We start from the raw sequence: 12,039 nt of genomic DNA on the forward strand, positions 1-12,039 counted from the left end.
ATCACTATTTCATATGGAAAATCTATGTTTAAATTTTTATGAAAATGCCAAACTGTTTTCCAAAATAGTACCCATTTAACTCATCTACAAGTGCTACATAGAATTCCTGTGGCTGTGATGCCCTGGTAGCAATAACCTTTCCAAATTTATCTGTTTTAGAGGGTACGTAGAGTTATCTCATTGTGATTTTAATTTGCATTGCCCTAATGATGTTAAGCATCTTCTCATGTCCTTCTTTCCTATCTATATATTTTCTTTTAGTAAGTGTCTATGAAAATATTTTGCCCATTTTATTATTTCTCTATCACTGCATTGTAAGTGTTCTTCATGCATTCTAGACACAAGTTCATTTTAGATATGTTTTGTAAATATGTTTTCGCAGTCTACAGTTGTTCTTTTTGACTTCTTAAATTTCCTTTGAAAAGCATTATTTTAGGTCTTGAAGATGGCGGAGAAGTAGCCTGCTGAGAATACTTCAGTTAGCAGGAGATTAGCTAGATAGCTTACCTAAAGATTGCAAAGACCTACAAATCCAATGGCAGATCTAAGAGAAGAAGAACAGCAATTCTAGAAACAGAAAATCAACCACTTTCTGAAAGGTAGGACTGGTGGAGAAGTGAATCCAAAGTGACAGGAAGATAGACCGCAGGAGGGCCCGGATCCCGGCAAGCGGTGGAGCAACGGAGCACAAAATCAGGACTTTTAAGTCTGCTCAGACTTTTAAATCAGGCTTTTAAAAGTCTGTTCTGCTGAGGGACATCGCTCCAGAGGCTAAACTGGGGTGAAGCCCATGTGGGATCAGCGTGGCCTCAGGTTCTGCAAGGTCACAGAAGGATTGGGAGTGTCTAAGTGTCACAGAGCTTACAGGTATTAGAACGGGGGATCCGGCTACAGAGATAGAGGTGAGAGTGAGCTCAGAGCTCAAGGTTACCTTGAACCGGTCGCAGGCTCGGTCAGCTCAGAGGATGGCCGGAGGTCAGGCAGACGGGAGTTATTGGGCAGTGTTCTCTGAGGGCACACTGAGGGGTGTGGCCCCGGGCTCTCAGCTCCTCCGGGCCAGAGATCAGGAGGCCGCCATTTTCATTCCCGTCCTCCAGAACTCTACAGAAAGTGCTCAGGGAACAAAAGCTCCTGAAAGCAAACATGAGCAGATTACTCAACCCGACCCCTGGTAAGGGCAGTGCAATTCCACCTGGGGCAAAGACACTTGAGAATCACTACAACAGGCCCCTCCTCCAGAAGATCAACAAGAAATCAGGCCAAGACCAAGTTCACCTACTAAGGAGTGCAGTATCAATACCAAGGAGAATAGTAGAATTCCAGAGGAGGAGAAAGCAAAGAACGGTACTCAAGGCTTTTTCCCCATGATTCTTTAGTCTTGCATATAATTTTTTTTTTCTTCTACAATTTTTTTTCTCTTCTTCTGCTAAAATTTTTTTAACTTTTACCCTTTTCTTTTTTAATGTTTTTTAACTAGTTTATCTAATATATATATATATATATATAATTTTTTTTTTAATTTTTTATACTTCTTCTTTACTCATTTTCTTTTTTTAATTGTTTGTTTTCTTTTCTTTCCTTCATTTTTTTTTCTTTCTGAACCTCTTTTTATCCTCTTTCTTCCCCCTCATGATTTGGGATTTCTTCTGATTTGGTTAAAGCATATTTTCCTGGGGTTGTTGCCACCCTTTTAGTATTTTAATTGCTCAATCATATACTCTTATCTGGACAAAATGACAAGGTGGAAAAATACACCACAAAAAAAAAGAACAAGAGGCAGTACCGAAGGCTAGGGACCTAATCAATACAGACATTGGTAATATGTCAGATCTAGAGTTCAGAATGATGATTCTCAAGGTTCTAGCCGGGCTCAAAAAAGGTATGGAACATATTAGAGAAACCCTCTCGGGAAATATAAAAGCCCTTTCTGGAGAAATAAAAGAACTAAAATCTAACCAAGTTGAAATCAAAAAAGCTATTAATGAGGTGCAATAAAAAAAGGAGGCTCTCACTTCTAGGATAAATGAGGCAGAAGAAAGAATTAGTGATATAGAAGACCAAATAACAGAGAATAAAGAAGCTGAGCAAAAGAGGGACAAACAGTTACTGGACCATGAGGGGAGAATTCAAGAGATAAGTGACACCATAAGATGAAACAACATTAGAATAATTGGAATTCCAGAGAAGAAGAAAGAGAGAGGGGAGAAAAAGGTATACTGGAGAGAATTATTGGAGAGAATTTCCCCAATATGGCAAAAGGAATAAGCATCAAAACCCAGGAGGTGCAGAGAACGCCCCTCAAAATCAATAAGAATAGGTCCACACCCTGTCACCTAATAGTTAAATTTACAAGTCTTAGTGACAAAGAGAAAATCCTGAAAGCAGCCCGGGAAAAGAAGTCTGTAACATACAATGGTAAAAATATTAGATTGGTAGCAAACTTATCCACAGAGACCTGGCAGGCCAGAAAGAGCTGGCATGATATACTCAGAGCACTAAATGAGAAAAACATGAAGCCAAGAATACTATATCCAGCTAGGCTATCATAGAAAATAGAAGGAGAGATTAAAAGCTTCCAGGACAAACAAAAACTAAAAGAATTTGCAAACACCAAACCAGCTCTACAGGAAATATTGAAAGGAGTCCTCTAAGCAAAGAGAGAGCTCACAAGTGGTAGATCAGAAAGGAACAGAGACCATATACAATAACAGTCACCTTACAGGCAACACAATGGCACTAAATTCATATCTCTCAATAGTTACCCTGAATGTTAATGGGCTAAATGCCCCAATCAAAAGACACAGGGTATCAGAATGGATAAAAAAACAAAACCCATCTATATGTCGCCTCCAAGAAACTCATGTTAAACCCAAAGACACCTCCAGATTTAAAATGAAGGGGTGGAAAAGAATTTACCATGCTAATGGATATCAGAAGAAAGCAGGAGTGGCTATCCTTATATCAGATCAATTAGATTTTAAGCCAAAGACTATAATAAGAGATGAGGAAGAACAGTATATCATACTCAAAGAATCTGTCCAACAAGAAGATCTAACAATTTTAAATATCTATGCCCCCAATGTGGGAGCAGTCAACTATATAAACCAATTAATAACAAAATCAAAGAAACACATCAACAATAATACAATAATAGTAAGGACTTTTAACAATCCTCACTGAAATGGACAGATCATCCAAGCAAAAGATCAACAAGGAAATAAAGGCCTTAAATGAAACACTGGACCAGATGGACATCACAGATATATTCAGAGCGCTTCATCACAAAGCAACAGAATACACATTCTTCTCTAGTGCACATGGAACATTCTCCAGAATAGATCACACCCTTGGTCCTAAATCAGGTCTCAACTGGTATCAAAAGATTGGGATCATTCCCTGCATATTTTCAGACCACAACCCTCTGAAGCTAGAACTCAACCACTAGAGGAAATTTGGAAAGAACCCAAATACATGGAGACTAAACAGCATCCTTCAAAAGAATGAATGGGTCAACCAGGAAATTAAAGAAGAATTAAAAAAATTCATGAAAACAAATGATAACAAAAACACAGCAGTTCAAAATCTGTGAGACACAACAAAAGCAGTGCTGAGAGGAAAATATATAGGGGTACAATCCTTTCTCAAGAAACAAGAAAGGTCTCAGGTACACAACCTAACCCTACACCTAAAGGAGCAGGATAAAGAACAAGAAAGAAACCCTAAACCCAGCAGGAGAAGAGAAATCATAAAGATCAGAGCAGAAAGCAAAATGAAATAGAAACCAAAAAAAAAAAAAAAAAATAGAACAAATCAACAAAACTGGGAACTGGTTCTTGAAAGAATTAATAAAATTGATAAACCCCTGGCCAGACTTATCAAAAAGAAAAGAGAAAGGACCCAAATAAATAAAATAATGAATGAAAGAGAAGAGATCACAACTAACACCAAAGAAATACAAACAATTATAAGAACATACTATGAGCAACTCTACGCCAACAAATTTGACAATCTGGAAGAAATTGATGCATTCCTAGAGACATATAAACTACCACAACTGAACCAGGAAGAAATAGAAAACCTGAACAGACCCATATCCAGTAAAGAGATTGAAACAGTCATCAAAAATCTCCAAACAAACAAAACCCCAGGGCCAGACGGTTTCCCGGGGGAATTCTACCAAACATTTAAAGAAGAACTAATTCCTATTTTCCTGAAACTGTTCCAAAAAATAGAAATGGAAGTAAAACTTCCAAACTCATTTTATGAGGCCAGCATCACCTTGATCCCAAAATCAGACAAGCTTCCCATCAAAAAAGAGAATTACAGACCAATATCCTTGATGAACCCAGATGCGAAAATTCTCACCAAAATACTAGCCAATAGGATTCAATAGTACATTAAAGGATTATTCACCACGACCAAGTGGGATTTATTCCAGGGCTGCAAGGTTGGTTCAACATCCGCAAATCAATCAATGTGATACAACACTTCAATAAAAGAAAGAACAAGAACCAAATGATACTCTCAATAGATGCTGAAAAAACATTTGACAAAGTACAGCATTCCTTCCTGATCAAAACTCTTCAAAGTGTAGGTATAGAGGGCACATACCTCAATATCATCAAAAACATCTATAAAAAACCCACCACAAATATCATTCTCAATGGAGAAAAACTGAAAGCTTTTCCGCTAAGGTCAGGAACACGGCAGGGATGTCCATTATCACTGCTGCTATTCAACATAGTACTAGAAGTCCTAGCCTCAGCAATCAGACAACAAAAAGAAATTAAATGCATCCAAATCGGCAAAGAAGAAGTCAAACTATCACTCTTCGCAGATGATATGATACTATATGTGGAAAACCCAAAAGACTCCACTCCAAAACTGCTAGAACTTGTACAGGAATTCAGTAAAGTGTCAGTGTATAAAATCAATGCACAGAAATCAGTTGCATTTCTCTACACCAACAACAAGACAGAAGAAAGAGAAATTAAGGAGTCAATCCCATTTACAATTGCACCCAAAACCATAAGATACCTAGGAATAAACCTAACCAAAGAGTCAAAGAATCTCTACTCTGAAAACTATAAAGTATTCATGAAAGAAATTGAGGAAGACACAAAGAAATGGAAAAATGTTCCATGCTCCTGGATTAGAAGAATAAATATTGTGAAAATGTCTATGCTACTTAAAGCAATCTACACATTTAATGCAATTCCTATCAAAGTACCATCCATCTTTTTCAAAGAAATGGAACAAATAATTCTAAAATTTATATGGAACCAGAAAAGACCTCGAATAACCAACGGAATATTGAAAAAGAAAGCCAAAGTTGGTGGCATCACAATTCTGGACTTCATGCTTTATTTCAAAGCTGTCATCATCAAGACAGCATGGTACTGGCACAAAAACAGACACATAGATCAATGGAACAGAATAGAGCCCAGAAGTAGACCCTCAACTCTATGGTCAACTAATCTTCGACAAAGCAGGAAAGAATGTCCAATGGAAAAAAGACAGCCTCTTCAATCAATGGTGTTGGGAACATTGGACAGCCACATGCAGAAAAATGAAATTGGACCATTTCCTTACACCACACATAAAAATAGACTCAAAATGAATGAAGGACCTCAATGTGAGAAAGGAATCCATCAAAATCCTTGAGGAGAACACAGGCAGCAACCTCTTCGACCTCAGCCACAGCAACATCTTCCTAGGAACATCGCCAAAGGCAGGGGAAGCAAGGGCATAAATGAACTACTGGGATTTTATCAAGATCAAAAGCTTTTGCACAGCAGAGGAAACAGTTAACAAAACCAAAAGACAACTGACAGAATGGGAGAAGATATTTACAAATGACCTATCAGATAAAGTACTAGTGTCCAAAATCTATATAGAACTTACAAACTCAACACCCAAAGAACAAATAATCCAATCAAGAAATGGGCAGAGGACATAAAGAGACATTTCTGCAAAGAAGACATCCAGATGGCCAACAGACACATGAAAAAGTGCTCCATATCACTTGGCATCAGGGAAATACAAATCAAAACCACAATGAGCTATCACCTCACACCAGTCAGAATGGCTAAAATTAACAAGTCAATAAATGACAGATGATGGCGAGGGTGTGGAGAAAGGGGAACCCTCCTACACTGTTGGTGGGAATGCAAGCTGGTGCAACCACTCTGGAAAACAGCATGGAGTTTTCCTCAAAATGTTGAAAATAGAACTATGACCCAGCAATTGCACTACTGGGTATTTTTCCTAAAGATACAAACGTAGTGATCCAAAGGGGCACATGCACCCGAATATTTATAGCAGCAATGTCCACAATAGCCAAACTATGGAAAGAACCTAGATGTCCATCAACAGATGAATGGATCAAGAAGATGTGGTATATATACACAATGGAATACTATGCATCCATCAAAAGAAATGAAATCGTGCCATTTGCAACGACGTGGATGGACCTTGAGGGTATCATGCTAAGCGAAATAAGTCAAGCAGAGAAAGACAACTATCATATGATCTCCCTGATATGAGGAAGTGGTGATGCAACATGGGGGGTTAAGGGGGTAGGAGAAGAATAATGAAACAAGATGGGATTGGTAGGGAGACAAACCATAAGTGACTCAATCTCACAAAACAAACTGAGGTTTGCTGGGGGAAGGGGGGTTGGGAGAAGGGGGGTGGGGTTTTGGACATTGGGGAGGGTATGTCCTATGGTGAGTGCTGTGAAGTGTGTAAACCTGTCGATTCACAGACCTGTACCCCTGGGGATGAAAATATATTATATGTTTATAAAAAATAAAAATTTTTTATAAAAGCATTATTTCATTTTGATGGAAATGGATTATTTTTATGGCACAAGCTTTTCATCTCTCACTTAAGAATCTTACCAAACTCAATGTCATTTAGCTCTTACATTTAGATCTGTGATCCACATTATACATTTAGTCTGAGGTAAGAGTCATTTTCTTTAGCGCCCTCTCGTTTTTTTTTTTTTTTTTCATTTTTCTATTCAGCACCATTTCATGGAAAATTATCATTTCCTCTTTGAATTGCCTTACCCCCATTATCAAAATCATATGACTGTAGACAAGCCAATATGGCATGCACAGCCCAAGGGTGCCTGGTCTGGGCCTGTGGTGTACACCAGAAGGGAGAAGGCAAGGAGTTCCAAGTCTCCCCCATCAGCTTATCCATGCACATCATTTTAATTTTCCCAGTCATTCCATGAGTTGTATAACTTTGGCTTTCAGGAGCCCCTTCCCACCAAACCTCTACACACTCAGCTCAAAAGAACTGTGCCCATTCCAAGAACAGCATCATTGGCCTGACATAAAACAGTTCAGCCATTGGTCAGAAACAGATCTGCTTCATGGGAACTACATACTCCAGAAAAAAAAAAAAAAAAAGCTTGTTCTCTCCTCCAGGAAAGTAATCTAAGACCATGCTTCACCTGCCTTGTTTTCTTGCCAGGTCACAGGTGGAATTCTGCAGTGGCTCCTTTGAGATAGCTAAGGAATGGTTCTATGTGGACTGTGCCTAGCGTGGCATGGCTAGTTGCAAAAAAAAAAAAAAAATGCAATGAAAAGATTGTGAAGAGTGTACACCCATCAGCAAAGTAGTGCCCATCCCTTCTCAGGGTCCAGGAGTGATATGAGAGAATGGTATCATATTAAATGCACGTTTGAGAAACTGAAATGGGCCCAGGCCACCACAAAATATATTGAAGACCACATAGAGCTGGAAAGCTGGGAAGAGCTAGAAGATAATGAGAAGGAACAGATAATCCAGCACATTGCAGATCTATCTTCTAAGTCAATAGGCACACTAAAGAAGAAAGCCATTGTCCAAGCTAAGCTAATAGCCACTGGCCAGGTGACATCTCCAGTGAAAGATGTTTCATTTGTCACCAACACCAATCCCCAGAAATTTTCTGGCTTTTCAGTCAAGCCCAAAAACTTTGGGGAAGCCTGCTCAAGCCAAACACTTAAGGCAAGTTTCTCCTCTCCAAATGTGTCCCCAAGCGTAAGTATTGCCCGCTATGTGAGCTTTCGAAGTTATGTGCCATGGTGGCTGAAAATCCTGGCTACAACACAAAGACCCAGATCATCCAGGACTTCCTTTGGAAAAGCTGAGCAAGAGATAGTTACCACAGTGATGTGTACCTAACAGTGAAGCTGCAGTTGCCAGGTATTATTATACAACTTGAATAATAAGTAGATTGTGAAGTTTTTCAGTCACATTCTTAACTGCAACCCAGATGATATGGCATGAGACCTAGAGCACGGTGAAGTGTCAGAGACAGAGTTTTATTTTCTGAGCAGAGAAAGTCTTTCCACTCAGTTACCAAGAACCTCCTTACCACCCAAGAAATGAATTGCTCCTTCAACTCTCCAAGCTCACCAAGGAAGATGAGCAGCAACAGACTCTGTAGGACATTGCCTCCAGGTGTCCAGGCAATGACCTTAAGTACATCATCAGGTTGGTTAAATATGATCTGAAGATGAACTCAGGTGCAAAACATATGTTAGACACCCTTAGTCCCAAAGCCTATAAAGCCTTCAAAGCCTTGTGAAACCTGCAGGACCTGGTGGAGGGGGTTTTCTTCAATGAGCAAGAGTGGAGGAAGAGTGGAGGAGCTAGGTCAGAGATGAGCTCTAAGCAACCAGGCTTCACTGATGATGCCAGTACAGCCCATGCTGGCTGTGGCCTACAAGTCCATCAAACATGCCATGAAGAAGTGTCCTAATAGCTTGTTCTCTGAGATCAAGTATAGTGGGGATCAAGTTTAGGTGCATAAGAACAGGAACCACTTCAGCTACTTCAGCCACACACTCAAGCCCTTCCTGCTTCCTAAGGTGGCCCACCTTAAGGACTACATCCTCCAGCCTTTCTGTGGGGGCCACAGCATGATATTGGACTCTAAGGTCCTCCTGAATGACACTAAGACAGCCAAACCACTGCCCTTTGGGACTTGGGGAGTACACCAGAAAGCTGCCTTCCAGGATGCTAATTTCTGCCTCTTTTTTGATTGCATCTATTTCAATGTCAGCTTGATGGACAGGCCTCTGTGTGAGCAGCAAAGTTTCTTCATGATAACAGGCTTGAAATTCCCAACTGATTTTGTTCTCAGGAATGAAGCAAGTCACTAAAGCTTCAGACTTGGTTAACATGATAAACTTGGTGATCTCAGGATGGTCAGAAGGGCTAGAGCTGAAGGATGTGAAAGGTATCTATGAGCCTGGAAAGCAACACTGGATGAAATTAAACAAAGACTATATAAATGAGTGGGCCATGGCTGACACAACTGACCCAGGGGCCTTGGGCCCTTCTATGGACATGGGAGTAAAGGCAGCATGATATCCATCTTCCTCATGGGCTGCTATGACCCAAGTGGCCAGAAGTGATGCACAGTCACCAAGTATGCAGGAGGCCATGATCACACGACACTTGCCCCTTGGAGAAGAAACTGAATATGGTGAAGATCAGCAAGGATCCCAGAAAGATACCTAACTGGCTGAAAATCAATAAGATCTGCTACCCTGACTCATTGTCCCAGACTCAAAGAAAGCTGCCATGTGGAAGATTACAGGGACTAAATCCTCCAAATCTGAGGCTCACAGAGATGATGGGATCTCCATCTTATTTCCTAATAGTACCCAGGTCCATGATGATAGGAAGTCTGCTACTAACCTGCCCCAACTCAAGGAACTATAGCCGCTGTCCAAGGACAGGGCCAGATTCACTGTGGCAGGTGGAAAGGAGGGGAACGCCACTACACGGGGCAGCAGTGAAGTGAATAAGGGTAACTTGGAGCCTGTTGGATCTTGCAAGGGTCCCCAAAGCAGCCCTCCACCAGTGCCAAGAAGGCAGGAGGGAGACTGAGTAGCTGCAATAGCAAAGGTGGCAACAAGCTGACAGCATAACCTTCCTCTGTGAAAGTGGGAGAGAAGAAGGCTTCCGATGAGATCCCAGGGCCAAGCAAAAGTGCTACTGGACATCTTCACTGGGGTGCAGATCTACTTGCCACCCTCCACACCAGACTTCAGCTGCCTCAGATGCTCCTTTGTGGCATTCAATCAGGACCTGGTGCTGGAATTGACATTGCCTCAGCCACATAGGTACTGGGGATCAGGGACAAGAACACTAGCATGTCTCCCCAGAGTAGGTTTGGGCATGTATCTGGAAGCAGAGGCTGGTAGCTCCTTGTTAGAACTGTGGCCCTCCTTCTTCCTCAAAGGGTTAGGGATGGGGGGATGTGCCAGGAATGGTCAGAAATCCCTGTACTGACTGATGAAAGATTACTCCAAACTTTCCTGTGAAAGAGAGGAGAAGGCAAGGGGGTCAACGCTCAAAGGCGAAGACCCTTTGCTCTTCTTTGCTCCTGCTTTTATTGGTCCTTCACGATAATAAAAAATCCTAATCACTGTTCTCAAGCTCCTGATGTGTGACAAGGGGTCTTACTGAAACTAGGAGTCTGTTTAAGGGAAAGATATGATAAGCTAATCTGCATGTTCTACTAAACATAGCCCGAGGGACAACACATATATCTTTTAGATCACATGGTGGCTGTTTGGGCTAAGAAAGCTTTGGGTCATTCCAAGGGCAGAGTGCGAACACAGACTTGAGCATTCCAAAGGCTCACACCCTTCTCCCAAACCTTCCCTGCCCTCCAGGGGCCTCTAGGTACATTTTAGCAAGCCAGGTATTATGGCTGATTTCATGCTTTATGCTAACCTCAATGGAAACGGTAACCTTTCTTCAAGCAGTGCATCTTCCAGAACCTAACAACTGTGCTTGATCTCTTCCCTGCTAGGAGTTAGTTGCTGTGGGTGCCATCAGTGAAGTCAGTTTCTTCTGCTGGTTTACATAGATCTTTCAGATCTGAGTGCTGGCTTGGTTGTCTTTTTGTTTTCTTTGAAAATAAGCTTTTTTAAAAAATAAGTAAAATATTTTGCAGCTTAAAAAAATCAAATGATTGTATATGTTAGTCTATTTTGGAATTCTCTATGCTATTCCAATGACCTAATATTCATTTATGCTAATACCATGATGTCTAGCTAACTGTAGTTGTCCCTTAAGTCTTGAATAAAATACTGTAACTCTTTCATTTTTGCTTATAATTTTCAAAATTGTTCTGGATATTAAGTCTTTGATTTTCCATATAGTTTTTAGAATAAGCTTGTCAATTTTTATAAAGTAAAACAATTTCAAGGATTTTTAATCATTTTCCCACCCATGGACTCTATAGAGTTGGAAAGAACTAATATTGAGTATTCCAAATCATGATCATGAGAGTCTCTCCATTTATTTAAGTTATTTGATTTTCAGTAATATTTTGTAGTTTTCAGTTTGTAGGTTTTATGCATAATTTGTTAAAGTAGTCTTTATTTCATATACTTATAGTATTTTAAACAGTATTTTTTTCAATTTCAATTTACAATTGTTTTTTGTTATGATAAATTCATTCTGCATCTTTACTAATTCTGGAAGCTTTTTGATCCATTACTTAGAATTTTCTATGTGGAGGATTATGTTGTCTTCAAGTAACAAGAGTTTTAATCTTCCTCGAAAATCTGGATGTATTTTATTTTTACTGTACTATATATTTTATTTTACTTAATTAATCTCATTTAATATTATATTATATTCTTATTGAATTGTTTCCAACCTCCAGAACAATGTTCAATGGAAGTTATGAAAGCAGTCATCCTTGTTTGTCCCTTATATTAGGGAAACACATTCAACTTTCACTGTTAATATGATGCTAGTTGTAAGTTTTACATACATGTTTTTTATCTGAAGAAGTTTCCTTTTGTTTCCTGTTTGCAGTGAATTATTTTCTTTAATAAAAAAAGGATATGTAATTTTATTAAATGACTTACCTGCATCTATTAAACTGCTTATATGACATTCCTTTTTTCATAGCTTAATACAATGAGTAATATACTGGTTGATCTTAGAATGTCAAGCCAACTATACCTTTCAGTTATAAGTTATACTTAGTTGAGACATATTAGTTTTGTA

General features: G+C 39.5%; 1 pseudogene across 1 annotated transcript; it reads left to right on the forward strand.

Annotated features, from left to right (window-relative positions):
* The first annotated feature begins 7,538 nt into the window (after positions 1–7,538).
* LOC309841080 (DNA ligase 3 pseudogene) lies at positions 7,539–10,302 on the forward strand (annotated as a pseudogene). Its single transcript has one exon. The product of its transcript is annotated as a DNA ligase 3 pseudogene (transcript).
* Positions 10,303–12,039: the final 1,737 nt, after the last annotated feature.

The sequence above is a fragment of the Mustela nivalis genome, assembly GCF_964662115.1.
Source record: "Mustela nivalis genome assembly, chromosome: 1".
NCBI classification, from domain to species: Eukaryota; Metazoa; Chordata; class Mammalia; order Carnivora; family Mustelidae; genus Mustela; species Mustela nivalis.